The sequence below is a fragment of the Mercenaria mercenaria genome, chromosome 2 (genome assembly GCF_021730395.1).
Source record: "Mercenaria mercenaria strain notata chromosome 2, MADL_Memer_1, whole genome shotgun sequence".
NCBI classification, from domain to species: domain Eukaryota; kingdom Metazoa; phylum Mollusca; class Bivalvia; order Venerida; family Veneridae; genus Mercenaria; species Mercenaria mercenaria.
This window is the reverse complement of record NC_069362.1, coordinates 4347363-4369799: the sequence shown is the minus strand read 5'-3', so window position 1 is coordinate 4369799 and position 22437 is coordinate 4347363. Positions and strand designations below refer to the sequence as shown.

The 22437-nt window shown below is 33.2% G+C and overlaps 1 protein-coding gene across 3 annotated transcripts in view; it reads left to right on the top strand.

Moving 5' to 3' along the window:
* The first annotated feature begins 5601 nt into the window (after nucleotides 1-5601).
* Nucleotides 5602-22437, top strand: part of LOC123563040 (voltage-dependent calcium channel gamma-5 subunit-like) — a 59004-nt gene continuing 42168 nt past the window's right edge. The window contains exon 1 of one of the 3 annotated variants that reach the window (XM_053528679.1): nucleotides 5602-5755. The gene's annotated coding sequence lies outside the window, so the exon portion shown is untranslated. Of the gene's footprint in view, nucleotides 5756-7135; nucleotides 7390-17469; nucleotides 17515-22437 lie in introns of those variants that run through there. The other 2 variants (XM_045355601.2, XM_053528684.1) reach the window with 2 other exon arrangements.

The following is a 22437-nucleotide window of genomic DNA, read 5'->3' as shown; positions in this document are numbered from 1 at the left end:
CGTTTTTTAAAAATAAAGACACCTAATGAACATAGAGATTGTAACTCAAATATAAAATAAAAAAAAACAAAAAAACAATTTTCCCGACTTCGACGGAAGTAGAACGAAATGGCGGCACCCAAAATGGCGACGCCCAGACGAGAGGAAAATTTTTCAGCTACATCACTTTGCCCCATTCGGCACACCTTTGTTATATTCGCCTACACATTGCCGTAAGGCGAGCTACGCGCTCGCAATTGCGCTTCGCGCAATTGCTCGCGAGCTATGCTCGCTAATACAATTCGGATGAAAATTATAACAGAACAATATTCCCAGATGTAGTAAAAAGACAAGAGTCCTGAAAAGTTTTAAATCAGAGGAGGAGGAAGTAAATTTTAAATGAAATTGTTTACAGTGTGTGTGTGTGTGTGTGTGTGTGTGTGTGTGTGTGTGTGCATGCAAGTGTGCGCTCGTGTGTGTGTGTGCGTCAGTGCATACGTATCAGTGTGTGTTTCGTTGTAGGGCAAAGTGGCAATGGGTGATGTTTTTTTTTTTGTTGTGGGTGAAAGGGGAGATTGGGTATATGGGGGCGTTAGGAAGGGGAGTAACGTGCATTATTGCACTCTGTATACAGTTTCATCACCACCTACATTAGAACACAGACGCCTTTTTGATTTAATCTTGCCACATAGTTTTGTGTGAGTTGCACAAGATAATAGCTTATAAATGCCTCTGGACGCTTTCGGCGTTCACGAACTTGTGACAATGCTCCGACAAGATACAGAAACAAAGAACATAAGTGACATGATGAGATAGAACAATTTATAAAGAATGCTGTAGCCGTTTTGTCCTTAAGGGCATGAAAAACAATTACTTTGTTATTTGAAGGACAAAAGGTCATAGTAAAAGTTATTGTCAAAAGAACACAACATATTTCTTTATTTGACATAATCTATATAATGTCTGCAAAGCTGTTAAACTTGTCTGGTCTTTATTAGATTACAGTTGCATGTTTTACTTCTTTGCAGACGATATTAGGAATGAAGAGAGGCTATCATTTGCAACTGAATATCGCATATATTAAAGTGTGCAACAAAAAAGTGGAATTTGAGAAGGGTTAGAAAGTTAACATCACATAAACTGATTCTGACCATTGTAGTATTCTTTTTAAAAATAAGATAGTATCAGTAATTTAACAATATTTCATTAGATGACTACATGTATATACATATGTTTTCACAATTTACAAACGGAATTGTCTTTACAACTGTTAAATCTATTCATTTTGCACGGAATCGGCAATAGAGTGTAAGTATTTACATTAAACAAAGCAATAAATTTGTTTATGGCATGTGCAAGTACAACAAACAAACAAATTGAAACGAAGGGCAAACATGTTTAAGACAGTTGTCCTCAGAATACTGGTAAATGGTAATAGGTTTTGATTTAAGTTCACGTTATTGCTTAAAACTGCCACGAAATGTTTGGAAGCTATCACGATACGTTTTAAACTTTTCCAGCAAAAATGTGCATTGTTTCTGATAAACCTTTTCGAAATAAACTATTTTATATCATGCTATGCTTTTTCTCTAGAAATCGTTAGGCTACTGAGATAAACTTTATTGAAACGTTCGAAATATCACGATAATTTCTGAAAGTATCAATGTAATCTTGGTAAGTGTCTAGTTAATAGACATCAGCTGTGGCCTCTAAAACCTATCGAGATAATAATGTAAATTATCGCAAGAATAATCCCAGAAGGCTTTTGCTATTAAGAAAATCTTTTCGCAAAATATTGTTTAGATATTTTTTCGGCGTAGCTGTCTAAGTCAACTTTTGACCTACTTAAAAACCGATAAAAGTTTTAAATTTATAGTTCTACATAATATGTACATATACACGTAATATAGTAGTTTTACATGAATGATGATTAGTTTTTACACGAATATTGGAACTCTAATTTTGTGTAACTATTTATGTACAATGTACACTGTAGTTGACGGCCCTGGTGTGCCTGGTTCCTTAAACACGGAATTGTACTTGATAAAACTAACAGTAATTAATGCAAGTGTTTGATATGACTTTAACACCGAAACACACACTGATACGTATGCACTGACGCACACACATACACGAGCGCACACTTGCATGCACACACACACACACACACACACACACACACACACAGTAAACAATTTCATTTAAAATTTACTTCCTCCTCCTCTGATTTAAAACTTTTCAGGACTCTTGTCTTTTTACTACATCTGGGAATATTGTTCTGTTATAATTTTCATCCGAATTGTATTAGCGAGCGTAGCTCGCGAGCAATTGCGCGAAGCGCAATTGCGAGCGCGTAGCACGCCTTACGGCAATGTGTAGGCGAATATAACAAAGGTGTGCCGAATGGGGCAAAGTAATGTAGCTGAAAAATTTTCCTCTTGTCTGGGCGCCGCCATTCTGGGTGCCGCCATTTTGTTCTACTTCCGTCGAAGTCGGGAAAATTGTTTTTATTTTTGTTTTTTTTTTAATTTTATATTTGAGTTACAATCTCTATGTTCATTAGGTGTCTTTATTTTTAAAAAAAGTTATGTTATGGAAATAATTTCAATTCTGCTTTTATTTTACGAAGTGCGTGTCCCTAGAGGACAGGTGCTCACAGGAAATGCTTTGTTGGCAGAGAATACAGAACTTCATTTGATTGCTGAATATTATCCCTCACTCAAAAATAATGCAAGAAAGATTTCCAGTTGGTAGAAAAAAAATAGGATTTTCGTTTAAAAGATCAAGCATTGGCCAGAAAATGGATAAAATGTCATAAATAAGCATATAAGAACGCCACAAACAGGTAATGACGTCACCGTGACACCGGCTTTCCATAAACTTTGCAACGTATGATATTTGCTGTTACAGGTATAATGACACTAAATTTTTGTTTCTTTCAACTTTTCAAGTGAATAGGTTCTCGGAATTGTTTTAAGCAGTGAAAAGTTTCTTTGCCGTTTATGCTACGCTCGCTCAGAGGCTTTGCCTTTTTCATATTAAATGTGTCATGTGATTTGGTTACAGTTCTTCATTAATATGAATTTATTGCTTACTTTTTGCAAAATTAATTAGGTATGACTGTTTCAGTCATAAAATGTCATTTTATGTTTTATGACATGCTTATTTGAGATATGAATGACTTCAGGAATTTCATATTATATGTGATAGAAGATTCAAACAAATATGATTTTTAAAAATACGTGTAAGAAATACATTGAATTTCTCACTTAACATTGTGATGACAGAGAATATCAGTGTGGGAAAACATTCCCTCCACAGACAGGGACGTTCATACTGCCTAAAATTATTTCATACTCCAATGAAAATAATGGAATCAAAGAAAGGAAGTATGCAATATGGTGATCAATTTAAAAGTATATTTGAGAATATACCTCAGAATATACTGTAGTGCCCCCACCCCGGTCACTGTATTTTACTTGGGTTAGGGTAAAAATAATGTTAAATTAAACAGACCAAGGGCAAGGGGACTACAGTCTGGGGACTAAGTCCACCAATTACAATACTATAAGGTTATTCATTTTGGGGATAAGCAACATGTTGACTAAACTAGGGTCTGGTCGCGACCCTATAGGCTGGTAGCGCCTAAGACAAGGCTGGTAGCGCCTAAGTTAAAAGGCTGGTAGAGCCCGAGTTCAAATTTATTTCAAAGTTTAAAATAAACTACTGACAACGTTCCTTTCGGCTCCAGACAACTTTTATTTATGGGAAACCTTAACAATAACTATCAATTATAACTGAATGAAATAATCAGTAATGAAAATATCAGACAAAAGTGTTGCAGGCGGACCGAGAGCCAACTCTAAAATTACAGAGTTTCCTTTGAGAAAAACAGCCAAATACTGCTAATAAATATAACTGTATAATTTAATGATAATAAGTATCGTGCAGTTTCAAAGTTTGAATAATTCGCATAGGTTTTAGAAGTGTAAATAAAAAATGTCTAAGAACAAACTGACAAACAGTCTTTCTATACGAGAGACGGAGGCAAAGTGATGATTCTAGCCATCTAGCGTATGCAAATGAGGATGTAATACCAAATCTAAATAACGCCAAAGTCGGAAATACCCGGACAGATCCGTAACCGAGTTGAGGCTACGAACTCACTTCGGCCGACCATGACGTCATTCGGGATACGAACATTTCCTTATATGCAAATAAGGCGGAGCTTAACCTCTAAACTAGTGTAAACAAACAAAGTCGGACAGAAATAAATAATAAAACAATATAGAACGCTACGAATCAACACTACATGCCAAGTATTAAATGTCAAATACTTGACAATGAAAGTTAACTATATCTGCAGAATATGAAACGATTTCGGTCCGCTTGTACGAGAGTTAGTCCCCCGGTGCATACGTAGAAAAATCCAAGATGGTTGACAACTGTCAAAATTTCGACTGACAAAAACTTTTATGAAGCTTTACAAAGTCAACAATGGACATTACATGAAAACATCGATTTAATTTAATACTCGGGCTGACATTGCGTACTTTTATAAAGAATCCCTGTGAAAGCTAGAATTACAGTTTCACTAACTGACACAACCGCATAACATAAGTAGAGTTCTAACATTTTGAAATGTAATTTAGTAAACAACAATTTAACAATGCGACTGGTTATCTGTCAATACCTAGAAATGTTACAGAACAACGAACTGTGATTAAAAAGTAGCTGAAAGATAGCCTGACAATTTAACATCAAAAATAAAAAACTACCGATAGGCCGTAAAAACAATGCAAAACAGTTGCATCAAAACAAGGTCGTGAGGCATCATGCCTCACAATACCTATGTAGCTTTAATGATTTAAATCAATTAGGAGAACAAATGAATATGTCACTTTCGGAACTTGAGGTTATGTTAAAAATATGTCAAATAGTTATACTTTCGGTTTGCAGGATTTCTTTTTTTTTGCGACACGCCTGTTTTATGTGAACTTAACATTAATTACAGTTCGCCGATACCTCAGACATATACAATTTAAAAATGGTTTCGTAACAGTTTCTGTGGTACCTCAAACATACACATACAACGGAATGATTGTTTCGGTACATCATCTATGTTACCTCAAACATAATGTAATGTAGTTTCCCACTAGTTTCTGTGGTCACTTATATAAAGTAATTTCATATCAAAATATTATTAGAGGAAATATATAATTTTGTAATACTATGTAAGCAGAATATTGCTAAATTTGACAATAAAAAGTACTGACATTTTAAAGAATAAAAAAACGTAAAACAATTTTCCTGCTCTGGAAACTCTTAATACAAATGACCTTTAATTCCAAGTTTTAGTTGTTATTTTGCGAATGTGTAAAATTTCCCTAAAGATTCAAAAACGCCTGATGCATTATCAAATACGTCCTCCTTTGACAACAACCAGCTCAGTAAATAACACATTAATGTTCCCTTGATAAAGATTATCAAATTACACGAAAGAGTAATAGCAGACAATTGGAGAATTTAATGGTCGGTGTAATATCTATCTCTCCCGTGAAATTCACATTGTAGATAAATTTGTTCCAGCAGTGCATTATGATATACGTTTTCTAATGCGATAAAATATAACGTAACGTTTCCGTAGGAGTTGAAGCCGATAAGAGCAATCAGTCGTAAATATGGTAAATGGTTGACGTAAGTGTTATAGAATTGACAAGCAAACTAATGTATCCAGAATGGTTTCGAATGTTTGACTGAATCGGAAATGTTCAAGGTACGTATACCAATATTATGTAAGGGTGACTAAAATATTGTCATTTTAATATTTTCTGAGAAACATGTTTTACACATTTTTTGTCAAGTCAAATGAATATTGACTAAATTAAATGCGCTTGCATATTGTGTTATAGAAAACGTAAAGTATTGGCGTAAAATACAAATAAGCAACATTATAAACATAAATACTGATCTGCAAGACAACATGATATTATCTTTAATCATGTACTAACGGAACCAACGGCTGAGTAGGTGATCATGGCCGTGCAATGTAATAAAACACGAAAAATGCATTCATTCTCTGACATTAAAGCAAAATATCTTTCATTTAATTTGTTGATGCTTAAATAAAGCTAGATATCTTATTGGAAAGTGATTTTCATTATCGCTGTTTTAATTTGATAAACGCCTAAGGATACTTGTTAGTTTCAAATGAAAGAAATCATTAACCAGTCAAGCTAATGACTGAGCATTTCATATTAATAACACCCGTCCCTTTCGTTGTTTGAATAAGGAGGCAGTAAACAGTTTTCTGAGCTTCTCGGCCTAGAGTCGCCTACCCAACTTTCAAAACCTCACACAAAAGTCTGTAACCACACATCTGAAATAAAGATATTGCAACATTAACATCACTGTATGTCTATCGTTACAAACCATCTGCAATACATCTCTAGTATCTAGTTTTCTGTTTACAAGACCTGAATTTTGTGCTCTCCCGGTCGCGGAAACTGATGACGAAAAAAGCTAAATTTGCCAATTTTCAAATCGCTGTAGACAATTCCCTGCAAATGATAGCCCCAACTGCTACACTGTTCCATACTCCAGTAACAGTGTAAAATCTGAAAATAAGCTCAAATATATGTGCCATTCGTACCGTTTTTTTTTCACTATTCCAGTTTTCCTGAGGCCCCTGCTAAAATGACAACCCCACTTCAAGCTAGCTCAGAGGAAGCATGTATACGCTCCTGCAAGTCATTACGTCATACTATCAAGATCAAGGCTACTCAACTGATTTTCTTTAAATAAGTGAAACTCAATTCTAGCCGCTGAAACTTCAATTGTAGCAATTATTATTATTTTAAACTTCAAATATCCACTTCAATCCGTAAATTGCCTCTTATTTGTAAATTTTCCAGATGGCCAATTCGACACTAACAGCTCAAAACTGTTTACTGCCTCCTAAGACCAAAGTTAGCCTATTGTTTCGAAAGTATATGTTTTCACAAACACTAGTACAGCATATTTAACAGTGGCGCTCGTGTAAAAAAAAAATCGAAAAATAAATATTAAAAGCACATTTCTTCATTTTGATAAGAGAGCGAGTAAGACACTGGCTTAAAAGTAAAAATGAAGCAATAATTTCATGCATGGCATTGTTACAAAAGAGAAGGCAATCTGTCGACCGATTTCCGCTACGTATTATTCCAATACTATAATCTGAATATGACTTCCGACAGTAGGCAGGATTGTAACGCGGGAAAAGTCAGCTGTGCAATATATTTAGGAGGGCTCGGAATTATTTCAGTGTTTAGAAACTCAATATTTACATCTGGATACAACATACACAGTCCCGATTTGTGAAATAATTTTAAAGTACAAGGTGTACAGCAGTAATTAAAGATGGAAATGCAGGTATTTAGCTTGTTTGTTTTTTTCACTGTAATAGCTTTAAGTCGTGCAAATTATACATATTTTGTTGATATTGAATTAATATCAAAATTTACTGGTTTCAGTACTTAATATCATTAATTGTTTTAGGGCAAGAAATATGAACACGTTTCACTGGTGCATCAGTAGAATAATATAATTATATTGTTTTTATTTACAAAGAAAATACAATAATAAATATTGATTTTTGAATGCTAATTATCTTACACTGCATGATGTTTGATAATAAAAACTAATAAGCTAATAAGTACACTGTAAGTATATATTAACTCATTCAGCTGGTACCGTTTCAAGTAATACATTTTCCTCATTGAAGTGATGTAATGAAACATTGAAAATTATGTTCTAACTGGGCACCAGTTTCCTTAGAAACACTTGAACTATGTGTTATGTTCCATTGAGCTTTGCTGCATCATATTTCATTACATATGCACCGCCACCAGACAAAGTAATTAATGCAGCATGGTTATCCAATTACGAGCAGACAAATCTAATAGGTCACAGAAAATATCTAGAACGTGGCATATTAATGCGATTATAGAGGCGGCATATTACGTCATATTTTAGATAATTTCTCAAAACACTAAGAAAGTCCTGTCACACAGTCACATATATTCCTGCGCTGAAGAGAGAAAACCCTTTCTACACATTTTCTGTCTTTGCTTTTATATAGTTATATCGTAGTGATAATTTTTTATGTTTTATTTTGATTACGTATCATTTTGTTGATATACAAGTTACCATACATGTACTTAGTAGATATGAATCGTTTAAAGCAGAAGTACTGTATCGTGGTTAAAGGCGCAGAAGACGCCATTTGGTTTTGCAAGTAAATAAGCAACACTTATAATATAGGTATAGATACGTAATTGGAATTAATATAGACAGTAATATTGGCACAAAGTTATTGGCAATAGCAATGGCAATGACATATGAGCCGCACCATGAGAAAACCAACACAGTGCGTTTGCGACCAGCATAGATCCAGACCAGCGCAGGATCCATGCTGTTTGCTTTCAAAGCCTATTACAATTAGAGAAACCGTTAGCGAACAGCATGGATCCTGACCAGACTGTGCGGATGCGCAGGCTGGTCTGGATCCATGCTGGCCTGAAATGCACTATATTGGTTTTCTCATGGTGTGGCTCATTTTGGTATTATGACTCCAAAAGTGTGAATAGACGTATCAGAATAACTGTACCTATTACAAAGAGTATATTATTTTTTTTATTTCCGTCTGAGATCAAAAATATTTCTCCCGTAGTGAACACCGGGGTGTGATAGTTTAAACGACATTTGTGAAAGTCATATGAAATGTGGTGAGTAAGTGAAATAATTTGATATAACAGTTTATTTATTGTGCATATGCATACATCTATATGTCTGTGCTACAGTGAAAGTATCACATATATAATATTATATAAATGTTACTTTGTAAAACCCTGCTGAAAATGTTATAAATTCCTACGTACAATGTAATGCGTGTCAATCAAAAAGACTCAGCAGTGCTATTTCAGTGAGAGTAGTTTATTATCACGTTTTGCTTTCTTTCAACACAGTATAAAAGCCGTGAAAAAGAGAACCGTAAAGGGAATGTCATGCTTTTGTGGTGACACGAAGAACTCTTAAGGTACATTAGCTTGTTTATTTGCTCGGACGTGAAACTGTATTTGCTTTCAGCAAATCTTTCAGAGAGAAAATACAGCAAAGAAACCTAGCTGATCATTACAATTAATGTTTTCACATAAAGATTTAGTTAAATAATCTAGCAGATTGTTATGAATTTAGATTTGTAACATAATATTTAATGTATCTGGTCATAGTATTGCTGAAAACGTTTTATGACTCTAAATTACTATGTATCTCTATTTGGAATATTTGCTTTCTCTAATGCTAAGAAATTCCCATAAATACAGCTGGCTTACGGAAGGTAGAGGTGCCCGCTCGTGATGAAATAATGCACGGAGGGGCACCTGGGGTCTTCCTCCACCATAAAAGCTGGAGCGTCGCCATATGACCTATAATTATGTTCTACTACTACTACTACTACTACTACTACTACTTGGACGCAGTGTTGCTATTTGTTCTGGGACTTTCCGATCATTCGGACCGTTCAATCTATCTTATGGCAACTCTCAATCAAATTGAATGTGCTGCTATTACCTGGTTGCTTTTCAGGATTCCTAAGGATCTATAGCTTTTCATAATAGTCTACCTCGAAATAACTTCCTTTGAAACGCCAGATAATTTCGTGAGCTATGCTGTAAATTATATTTCTTCAGTTTGTCATTGTACGTAGCAAGAAAAGGAAGCACAAATAATTTGTTGGACTCAAAAACACGATGCAAGGGAATCTCTGAAAATCTAAATCCATCTCTATGACAAGACTGGTTTGGAATCATGAAAATTATGCTATCAAGAGATGTGGTTTTCTTTCATACGCTGAATAATTGACATTTCTTACTAATTATTTTGAATGAAGACATCAAAGACGAAACTAATAATGTTTTATTGCCTTGGATATTCGTGATCTTTGCAGTAAGGTCTGGGAAATTAAAATAAATATTGGACTGAGACTGTGCCTGTTTAACTTTGAAAATGACATTTCTTGTTGCTCTTTTTGTTCGAATATTTTTAGTCTCAAACATTGTTAACACTATATTGAATTAAGACATTGTAATTTTATAACTATACCTAAGTATATTACTTTCATTACACATGTTTTGGATTATAGAGAAAAACCGGTCTGGCTTTTTAGTACAACAATGTAAATTGTAAGATTTAAATTCGAGTTATATACAGAATATAGTGTTCCTCGATTCTCTATTAGTCTAGCCTATACAAGTAGCTTCCACGCATGATTCGGAAGGGGTAATCGGAATGTCCGTAGACACCCACATTCATCGGTACAAAACTATTGACAGAATATGCTTCCCGAGGTAAATCGTACTTGCAAAATAATTCTTAGATAGATCAAACACAACATTTTCAAGTACATTTCATGACGACAATAAACGATATTATATTTTAATTATTACACGATTCAAGGACTGTGAACAAATAATATGATTGCATTTTCAATTTCATGTTTCATTCCCATTTAACGCATTTTACATATTTGCTACACGAGTACAATATGTTGTACGAATATACGTTACGATATAACATGTTATGAATTAATCTGAAGCTTTTTTGTTGTTCTTTTTCAACGTCATATATCATATACCTAGCTTTTCACCAACCCCACACTCTATCTAATGGTACAAAGGCTTTCTCTTCATGAAAATTTGTCCTCGCCTTATGCGTTGTCAAAAGCCTTCCCCTTTGGCAACATCCGGCTTAGTAAATAACACATTAATGTTCCCTTGATAAAGATTATCACATTATACGCAACAATAAAACCGGGAAATAGGAGAGTTTAATACTCGGAGTATTATCTATTGCTACTGCGAAAATCATATTTCAGAGATTTATACTCCATAGATGCATTATGATAAACGTCTGTAATACTTTAAGATATATTAACCAAAGCCGAAATGGCTATCATTTGAAACCAAGGCCACATGGCTTTAAGATTTATTAGGTTGATAAATTCATCTATGAAGTTCTGAATGGTTCCGAGCTGTGCTTTGCCTAAATCTAGATAAAAGTAGGCTGATAAATTCTGAGGAACATGTTTCATACACTGTAACGTCAGATTGTGATATATATTGCTGGAAATGGCAAAAAATATGGCCATTTAAAGAAATAAAACAAAACAGCTTTCAAATACAGTTACGTTAAGAGGAAATGATTAAGATACACGTTTTTATTTAGAATTTCCAAACATTTATTTATAAATCGTAATATGATGTCAAGATTTTCCGTTATGACAAGATCATGTTGAAAGAAAAGACACATAAATATCTACCAGGCGTATGTTTTCTTCTGTTTGTTGTAGAAAGGTTTGTTATTATAATTATATCAGAATTTACTTCTGGCCAATTAAGTATCCCTGGGTGTCGTGGTCTGAGTTATTCGAAAAAACGTAGTTTAAACAATTAACTTTGATTTGCTTCAGTTGTATATAAAATATTTGATTTTACGATCTCTTCTGATATTTGATATAAATCGCAGAACATTGCTGTAACATTATTTCCTAGATTTTCATAAGTGGAACTGTTAGGCCAATAGATAATTACATCAGCATTAAATTTCAAGCATTAAGTTTAAAATTACATTACACGGTGTTCATTAATTCTAAATAGTTTCTATTGAGTTATAAACTACTTAAGTATACTGCCGATAGTTTTTTTATGAAGCCAAGGCTCAACATATTCTTCAGACAAAATGTCCTAGAATCAACATAAATCATTTATGTGCTATGGTGAATACAAACAGCTAAGGCAATATTTTTTTTGTCCCCAAAGCATCGTTCAATGATATTATTATGATTTCAATCAATGGTTTTAACCAAAACGTGTGATATTAGCCTACTTCTTTGTACTTAAGACATTGTTGAAACTGTCGTGAACAATTTTATACTAAAAACCGTACTCTGTGTTGACGGTTGTAAAAGACATAACATGCATTTGTATACTGTTTACGCAATATGCCAACCACGTAGCTCAGTAAAGTGCTATATACTCCCTTACTCTTATAATTGATATTATTACATTTCTCCTTATATAAACACCAGTCCATAGTTTATGCTATTGATGAATCTACAGTTCATCAATACATTTTGCTGGGAAAAGGTTTAGAATTAAAGAGAACAAATTAAACTTTTTTTGTGATATATTCAAATGGTTTGCCGGTTATAAGTCAACAATTGTCCGAAGTCCAAATAAATGTATACTGTTTAAGAGATGCAGACATTGAATTGTTACGTTGGATTCAGAGCAGAAACAAACATCGCATGGTTCCAAGATTGTGATGTGTAACTTTTTTCTTTTTGTTATAATTCCGATACCGTGATCTGAATAAGAACTTTGGCAGTGGATATAATACAGTAGCTCTTTATTTGGTTGTTATATGTTCTTCCACAGCAGAGTTCTCAGAATAAACATAACGTTAAGCGAGACAAAGGCAGGTGTGCAGATATTTTAGGAGGATTTGGCACCATACTCGTCTGATGTGTAGAATTCTGTATCTATATCCTGACAGTCTTGTTTGTAGAAATTTACATGTGGATGCAGAAGATAAATAAATGTAATTTTGTAGAGTAGTATAGGTATTATTAGATTGCTATAGTGGCTTAAGTCACGTCCACAATTGACAACATTGATAAATAAATTGTGGAGAATTTATTGTTTTCGGTAAGTAATATTGTATATCGGGTCTATTCAATTTAGCTAATTTTGTTTTGTTTCTTTTTGTTGGGCACCGAAACAACACATATAGGTCATATGACGACTTTTTAACCAGTCGGATATGGAGGTCGCAAAAATTAAGCTGAAGCCTCACTGTAAAACTATCTGGATATGAAACCAGAAGTAAACAAGTGCAAGAGGGTCTTGATTATCGTTCTTTAAGTCCCTTAGATGACACAATTACAGAAATATTTTATCTGAAACGACAAACTAGTATGCCTATTATCCTATTAATGCAATCATACCAATTAATAGTTTTTGCATGAAATACGCAAAATTGCATATTACTTCATAATTGATTAATTTTAGACATATCAGCAATAATACTTCATTTTGTAGTGAGGAAAATAGATATACACATGTATGATTTGAAGACATGGAAAAAAATGTTTCAATTCCGATTTTTTACCGATTATACTTCAGCTTTTGAGCTAATGTGCCATATAGATGACAAATGTCAACAATTGTCTAGATAAATAATATGCTGCATTTTCATGTTTGTGTACATAGAGTATCTTGACAATGTAAGCATGGACATGACAGCCGTTTTTAACAGAGATTGTATAATACGTTTTGCTTTATTAGAATTGAATTACAATGCATCTAAAACAAACGAGATGTTCTCGTCAGTCCGGCTTAAAGAACAAAGATATGTTTCTGTCAGTGTTTGTCTGTATCTGATAATACGAACTGAAGGTATAGTATCTTCTATTCATTTTAACGAAGTATGTTGATCAGTGAGGGTGCCAAAAGACTCTTATTAGCTGCAAAATATGAAGTGTTGTCTTAAATTATCTGCTAATACATTCAGAAGGTCAGATAAATGAATAAATTCCAGATGTATAATACTAAAGTTACAGTTAATAAGAACACCCATGTAACTGAGACGAGATGGGTAGATGATTTAGTCTGTTGTCTAGGTAGCTGATAATTTCCATCTGTCTTTTATAATTTATGGATATGTCATCAGCTGGACTATTCGAAAAATATAGACTCACCGTTGTGTCTGTGTCGGCGTCCGCTTCGGCGTCCCGATTTTAGTTTTTATTTGTAAGCTGATATTTCGTAATCACATGTGGGAATGGATTTAAACTTTAAACACCTGTTTACTGTGATATATACTGACTTGCTCTGCGCAGGTTCCAGAACTCTGTTCTGCTTTTTTTTAACAAAACTGTGCACCATTTTCGACTTACGTTTTTGTATGTAAGTAAGTATCTCCCACTGACTGGAATGGATTAAAACTTCGCACACTTGTCCATTGTGATAAGTTAACATGCATTTTACAGGTTCCATTACTCTTTTGAATAATGAAAACATTAGATTATATTAACTTTTCTCATTGAATAAAAAGCTCTAATACAGCTCTAACCGCCAAGCATTAAATGCTAAATAGAAAGATAAACCGTGATTTTTGCAAACGGCTTACTTATTCTTAAATGATTTGTATCTGATGTTGTTCTTTCCGTTTTGGCATCGTATGCTTTGCAATTACGAAACTCTATACATAAAGAGAATCGGATTTTAATTATGACGTGAAATAGATTTTCTTGTGTCTAAAAGTCATGAAGGCCTATATTTAGAATTTTGAAATAATCTTCAGACTGAATGCCGAGTTTATAAGATTCGTCGCAGTTTATTGGTTTGAGGCTATATGTGTAAGTTTATAGACGTGAAACAAAAGTTCAAATTTTGCAAGCGGACTGATCGGGGATTGACATGCTGATAGTTGACTTGTAAGAAGGTTACATTTGTACTTGTCAATGTCTGAAACATAGATTGCTGTTATAACTAATTTTAATTACATTTTTCTTTCTTTTTTATAAATTTAAGAAATAATTTTAACACCTGTATTGATCTGTTGCCATGTGTAAAATGTTTCAAATTTAGCTTCGTATTCTTGTTAGTTTTCTTTTGTTTCATAGTCAATGGTATTTTTACTTAAGAAAAGTTATATCATTGAATTTTTGTCATGTGTCTACTTGCCAGTCTATTTAAGAGTTTACAGGTCAATGGACTGAATTGCCAGAGAAACACAAACATGTCCTAACAAAAATCAGTAATGATATACAGGTTGGGAACCAGTAGCCGGTCATATTTTCATATTTCGGCTCCATTATTTCCTAAAAAAATATTTGAATAAATGAAGCCCACATTGCCCAAACTTCACCTCTATCCGCATCCGATATTGTAATCACCATCGCGTTGTGACGTAAAATATGGGTTCTATGGGACCTCAAATGGTCTCACAAAAAGAAGTCATTTTCCCCGTGAGGTAAACCAGTAGCCGGACAAATACTTTGTCGATGTTTTGCTGTTATTTTGATATCGAAATAAGTAATTAAACAATTTTTGCATATTTTTTATCATTAATCTCTCAAAAAATGCACATGAAACATAACCCAACGTTCAATAGCAGCTACGAAACCAAACAGAGGCTGACTATAAAAACTCGAATTTCGTCTAACGCGAATTCTTGAAAATTCCAATAAATATAGAATAAAATTAGTGCAAGAATCGACAACCCTGCATTTTATGTAACTATTACCTTGAAATTAAAAGTAGCACATGTTATCAGTAGACAATTAATATGTAGTTTAATTATTTCTTCCCCACTTGATACTTCTACAAGTAAATACTACTGTGCATGCGCAATGCTATCTTCATGCCCCGTTAAGACAGAAAATTGTTTCGTAAACACATGTGAGGTATCATCATAAAATCTAACATTATACAGCCTTGTAGTATAATGGTTTGTTGCAGACATACACAACAAATATCTAGATGATCTAGATGAAACAATTACGCGAATAACAATGAAATAAAGCGGTTATTACATGTGTCCGGAAACTGGTCCTGTCCGGATACTGGTTACCAACCAGTAAAGTAAACTTAATTTGAATAAACCTGCTTGGTCCCAAAGAGCTGTTTATGTTCAAGGAAATATAAAGACAAGTAACAAGCATTTACTGTAACGAAATTATTTACAATACGTACGCTTAAATAGATTGATTGCTTTACTTATATTTCATCAGATATATGCAGAATATTGCCTTGAAAATAAGTCTTACTAAATGATTGGATGGTAGCGTTGTTTGGGTGATTTTTCTCGTTGACCTTTTGTTTTATTTTTATAATATATTTTGTTCAAAAAGAGAATCACTTACAATTACAAAAGAAAAAGAAAACGTCCATTAAAATTGCTTAAAAGTTGTTCTTTTCAAAACAAGCATTTCTTAATGTGAATGCGAGCAAATTGAACAAGCAAGATGTGAAAAGAGTAAAATGTCCGCTACGCATTTTAAATTATGATTAATATTATCATTCTGAACTTGATTTTTAAATAAATCAATGCCAGGTTTTACCTGCTTGTGATTATCTTCTTTATTTGTCAGTACCAGATAAATATATTAGATCAGATGCTGTGTAAATTACAATTACCTTTTTCATCACAGCTGTCAAATAGTAGCCTGGAGCATGACCAGTATTTTCTGATATTTACAGACATATCAATCTCAACAACGTTTCCTTTTTGTAAAACAGATTACATGGTTTATACTCATATCGATCAAAATGACAATATATCCATATAAGCAATGTAACCAAAAACGACAATTTATCGTTATTTGTGACAGGGATCAATGTAGCAGTAATTTAACAATATAAATTATGGTCAGAGTTCAGGAGATGAACATTATTTTAGTTCTGCAATGTAATGAAAATACTAGATGTATACGATTTCCGCTTTGTACCATCTAGCTATTTGAATAAGGATTTTCAGATTTGGAAAAGGTGCTTCGTAATTGCCAGTTAAGCGACATAGATTAGTTATATAGATTAGTTATATAAACTAATGTCCCCACCCCCAACTTTTGCTAAATTTAATAACAGTTAATCAAAATATTCGATGTCTCCGAATGTACTGGTTGGGCCAGTAAAGTCGAAGGCATTTTTATTTGTAGACGTCTGCTATTTTTGGACGATTGTTTTCCTATGTACACTCGAACGTATCAACAGTTTATCCTTCTGTTGTCGGAGAACGCTTCATTATCAATTTGATTATATATTCAAAGTATACTTATCAGATGGAGAACTGTCGCATATAATGTAATGAAATTACGATCAAAACCTTCGTTTGTTATGTCGTTTCCTTAAATGGAATGTTAATTGCAGAAGCATTGACATTTAAATGGAATGTTAGTTGCAGAAGCATTGGCATTTATTAGACGTATGTTTTCTTCCCCGATTTGTCGTAGAAAGTAATTTTGTAACGAGTATTTTATCAAACCGTGTAGCCAATCTACAGTCATGTTCCAGTTAGGAGCAATTACATGTAATTCAGCTTTTAAATGGTTCAAATGTATGATTACCATTCTTTTTTTTTTTTTGTTATTACACAAAAATTATTCCGTAGCGGCGGTATTTGTGTGACTAACAATTATGTTAAACAGACTACTTTGTCGTAATACTTGATATTGCCCTTGTTATCTCAGAAATGTTTATATATTATTTTGATGTATATTTATGCAATAGGTTTCACTTCATGTCTAGGAATAATCTAACTATGTTACCTATCTACAACTAAACTTGCTCAGATGCTACAAACATCAATGTTAGACATAGATCAAACTAGACGATATTACTACGCAGCATTGTTACAAGATAGTCAGTAATTTTTCAACCGGTTTTCGCGTCAGATTATATAAATAAGCCCAATGATAACGGATATTTGTTTACGGTAGCTATTTATTTGACTTTCTGAATATAGACAAAACTAATACATGTAAACATGTGATTTGAGACAGGCAGGAAAGAGCGTATTTTATGTAGAAATTTTATATCTACATGTATGTGTTCATTTTGTAGCAATATATAGGTGACGTGCATCTTCGTTTATGTATTATCTTTCTTGGAATTATGTATTTTGTTTGTGTGTTTGTTTGTTTGTTTGGTTAGTATGTTGAATGATGCTACATAGATATTAAGGTATACAGCAGGTAATATCATATTCGTCTAAAGTGGCAAAATATTTCGTTGTGAAATATACGTAAATATTTAACAAAACATGTATAACTGTAACAAAACATAAATCATAATTAAATAAGTAAAGTTTCAAATTGATATTCTTTTATAAATTTACACTAGTTTTAAAACAAAAATAGGAATTTTATTTTTAACGGAAGGAGAAAAAAGCCTGCTATGTTTTGCAAATTTTCGAGGTCAGCATTGAACTTGTTAAACTATTTCGGTTTCGAAGATAACGCAATATAAAGATTACGATGACATTTTTTTTAAATTTTGATAACACTTCTTCACTTCAATTAAATTTTCGTTGAGATATTTTGAATTGGTCTTCTGACTCAAACGTTTAATCAACAGCTATAAAGTTATGTGATACCTTCATTTTATTTCCGGAGTGAAATCACTTATGTGATTTTAAATCCAGTACGTTACTTAGTAAATCGACACACTGATGAATATTACCCATTTGCACGTAACAAACATTGGTCAAAAACAACAAAATAAATTTTGTACGAATTGAAAACTGCTCACGTCAGTGGGTAACGAAACGCTGCATGAGGTAAAATATCTTGTCAAACTGTAAGTTTTTAAGGGTCGTTCATAATTCATAAATGGAACTGTGTTAGACAACTGAATAAAAAGGCCGATGAACGGCTGTCAGTCTATTATTGGAAATGTTATTGTCCAAAATTAACTTCTCTGAGACAAATATTTTGTTGAAATCAATACGATGTTATTTTGTTTGCAATGTTGATCTAGTTTTGTTTAAACTGCTTTTCCGCGAACGATACTTCGCTATAAATTTGAAATGATATACCATCATACCATTTATTTCAAAAGTATACGCTGCCGTTTCTTTACAAGGACATTGAAGTAAACAAATGTTCGATGTAATACTGAATACAGAAAATTAAATAACTGCATTGAAGAGGAGGTGTTCAAGTACATAAATATCATTTTTCATGCAGATTCTTTTTGCAGTTATTGTAAATTTGTCTGCCATTGTTTAATTCGTAGCCAGATCGTAATCTGGAATTAAAAACAGAAAGTTGTGCTTGTCATTGCGAAAGTAAGCGGCAGTACACTTAGAATCAATATCTTATCGTATAAGACACATAGTTGGAAAAACACTACTCTAGTAACGAAACCATGATTTGCATAACAACGTTAAATGATTTCCATTTTTATTATGGCCCAATGAGCTCGTGATAGACAGCAGAATTTGATTTCTCGGAAGAAAACGTACCTAAACGAACAAAACAAAATTACACGATTACATGATTATACTAGTTTAGCTGTTTTTAAAAAACCACGTCATCATGATGTCTGAGAATCTTATAGAAGGACGCACTGTAATTAATGAATGATGAAATAACTTTTTTAACAGAATATATGAACTTACCTTTTTACTATAATACTTATTTTATAAATGTAAGAAGAAGGCAACACTACCGCATTCTGCCATCATTTCATTTTTTTTTATTCCGTGTAGAATTGTAACGTCTCAATAACCAGATTATGAACACATGTAATATAACACATCCCTTTTGCCGTAATTCTAAAATAGCTTATTATTTGACGTTGTGTCCTGCCTGTTTGCATAAAATCTATTCGTGATGGTAGAAATCTAGCACCACTAAAAAGACATTTCACATCTATCATTGAATTAAATTATTTGAGTGTGTGTTATTTAATTCAAATAAAGTTGTTTCCTTTCATTTCCTTATATATCTTAAATTAGTTTATCCCGTAAAAATATTAGAATGAAGCTACTGTTTTCTTATCTTTCATTAACTTATCTTGTTTACGAAAGCTGACCCAAATAAATATTGGACAAAAGTAAATTGTTTAATAAAACATATTATCTGGACATGCAGCAAAAAATACCGTTATGTAAGTAGTAAAGGGAAATATACATGGTCAAGAGTTGTATTGCTTTCACCATAAGCTGCAAATCATTCCAAATTTCAAAAATATTTTTAAAATGTAAATCTATGCTTAAACATGATTTTTGAAGTATTTGGTAAACGCGGTATTATATTTAGAAAATGAAAGACATTTAGCAGTGCGTCTAAGTATCAAAGTTACCTTTCTGCATATACATGTATGCCACGTTCTCCACTCTGGCTTAATGTTCTCGTACTGATAATGAATAAATATTCCTTCTGAAAGAAAACGACTATGAATCACCTTTCAGGCAATTTTTCATAAAGCATATATGTTTGAAAAGGTTCATTATGATTCTTTGACAATATGTTAATAGCATTTTTCACACTATGTGGCAGAATCTAGTAAATATTGTTGTCACAGAAAATATAGGTCATTAAAGTTGACAAGATGGTTTCGTGATTTCTTTTATAAATCAAATTCAGTTAGCACGCAAAGAAGGAAATATCAGGGCGTCCGATAACCGGTAGATAGTAGAAGGCAAGACATTTGGATGAAAGAAAACTATAGTATGCTGCCAAAGGCAAAAACACTTGTAAAGTTAATATTACATTTAAGTTTATTCTGTCATATCATTTATATTAAGCCCCTTTATTACTTGATAATAAATGTTCTGATTCAGGTGAAAACAACTGCGCATAAATGAATCATTCAGAGATTTACTGCATCCATGCTTTTAAACGACTTTATTAAAACACGGGATTTTAAATTTAAGTATATATCTAAAAGGAACACATCGTATGAACGTTACCTTTAATCAAACATATTTCATGACTTTGACCACGACCGTTACATTTCAGCAAACATATTTCATGACCTTGACCATGACCGTTACCTTTCAGCAAACATATTACATGACCTTGACCACGACCGTTACATTTCAGCAAACATATTACATGACCTTGACCATGATCGTTACATTTCAGCAAACATATTACATGACCTTGACCAGGACCGTTACCTTTCAACAAACATATTACATAACCTTGACCACGACCGTTACATTTCAGCAAAACATATTTCATGACCTTGACCATGACCGTTACCTTTCAGCAAACATATTACATGACCTTGACCATGACCGTTACCTTTAAGCAAACACATTTCATGACCTTGACCATGACCGTTACCTTTCAGCAAACATATTACATGACCTTGACCATGACCGTTACTTTCAATCAAACATATTACATGACCTTGACCATGACCGTTACATTTCAGCAAACATATTACATGACCTTGACCATGACCGTTACCTTTAAGCAAACATATTACATGACCTTGACCATGACCGTTACATTTCAGCAAACATATTACATGACCTTGACCATGACCGTTACCTTTAATCAAACATATTACATGACCTTGACCATGACCGTTACATTTCAGCAAACATATTATATGACCTTGACCATGACCGTTACCTTTAATCAAACATATTACATGACCTTGACCATGACCGTTACCTTTAAGCAAACATATTACATGACCTTGACCATGACCGTAACATTTCAGCAAACATATAACATGACCTTGACCGTGACCGTTACCTTTAAGCAAACATATTACATGACCTTGACCATAAGTGTTACATATATATGAACAGTAAACGTACGCCAGTGTAACAGTTTAATCAGTATGTGTTACTGAAACCGTTGACGTGTAAAATTATGTACGATTGATATAGATGATAAATTTTATGTGTAGGCAACTACGTATAAATTCTTATTTTTAATTTCCTGGTTTCTATTGATTTCAGTCTGATAACTTTAAATGGACCATTACTAGGATAATCATGAACAGCATTATTTATAAATTGTTTACATCTAACGTAATATTATCGACCCACACAGCGCCTTACACAAACAAGAATTTATATTGATATTATTGTGAACTCCTATCTCCGCAGACAGTTATACGGAGAAAACTAATATGGTTTCATATTTTACTTTTATCATCGTGTTAAATAGCATACGCAATGTAGTACTTGAACAGTTTCAGTATGTGATTGGATAAGCATAAGCAATGTCTTTTATATTAAAAGTACTAGGGTATAAACAGACTGTGATTAGTTTGATACTTTGACATTTTTCGGCGTAGCTGAATAACATGGATGTTGACCTATATGGGCACGGAACAGGTGCGCGCTGAAAAGATAAACCATTTATTACTAAGTCTTAAATAACATTGAATATTAGAAGGCACATATTAAATAGAGAATACTTAGTCATTTTAACCCAAAACTAAAATGATTTATTCTAACTTTAAAGCCTTTAGTAATTTATCATCTCAAGAGAAATCGAAAATACACTTCCTTCCCCGCTGCGTACGTCGCTTTCATATGAATGAGTGGTGGATGGTTGTAACTGTAGTCTGGGTCGAGATATTGTGCTAATGGGTACTTTTGGGGGATTCAGACCCAACAAGAAACTATTTCAGAATCAGCACCGGACGTCGAATCATTTTGTCCTTCTATTACTTAAAGGATATATATTGATCATTTAAGTTTGTTACTTAGTTGAAATATTTGCAAATGAGTCATGTGTCCATAGATGCATATCCAAATCTTTTCTGTCTGTACATCCTGTTTAACTATGATTTTTTCATGCTCCAAAACATTATTACCTCTACGCCGTTTGTCTTTTTTAAAGACATTTCTTGTTTTAATTTAATCTTTCCTTCACATTATTAA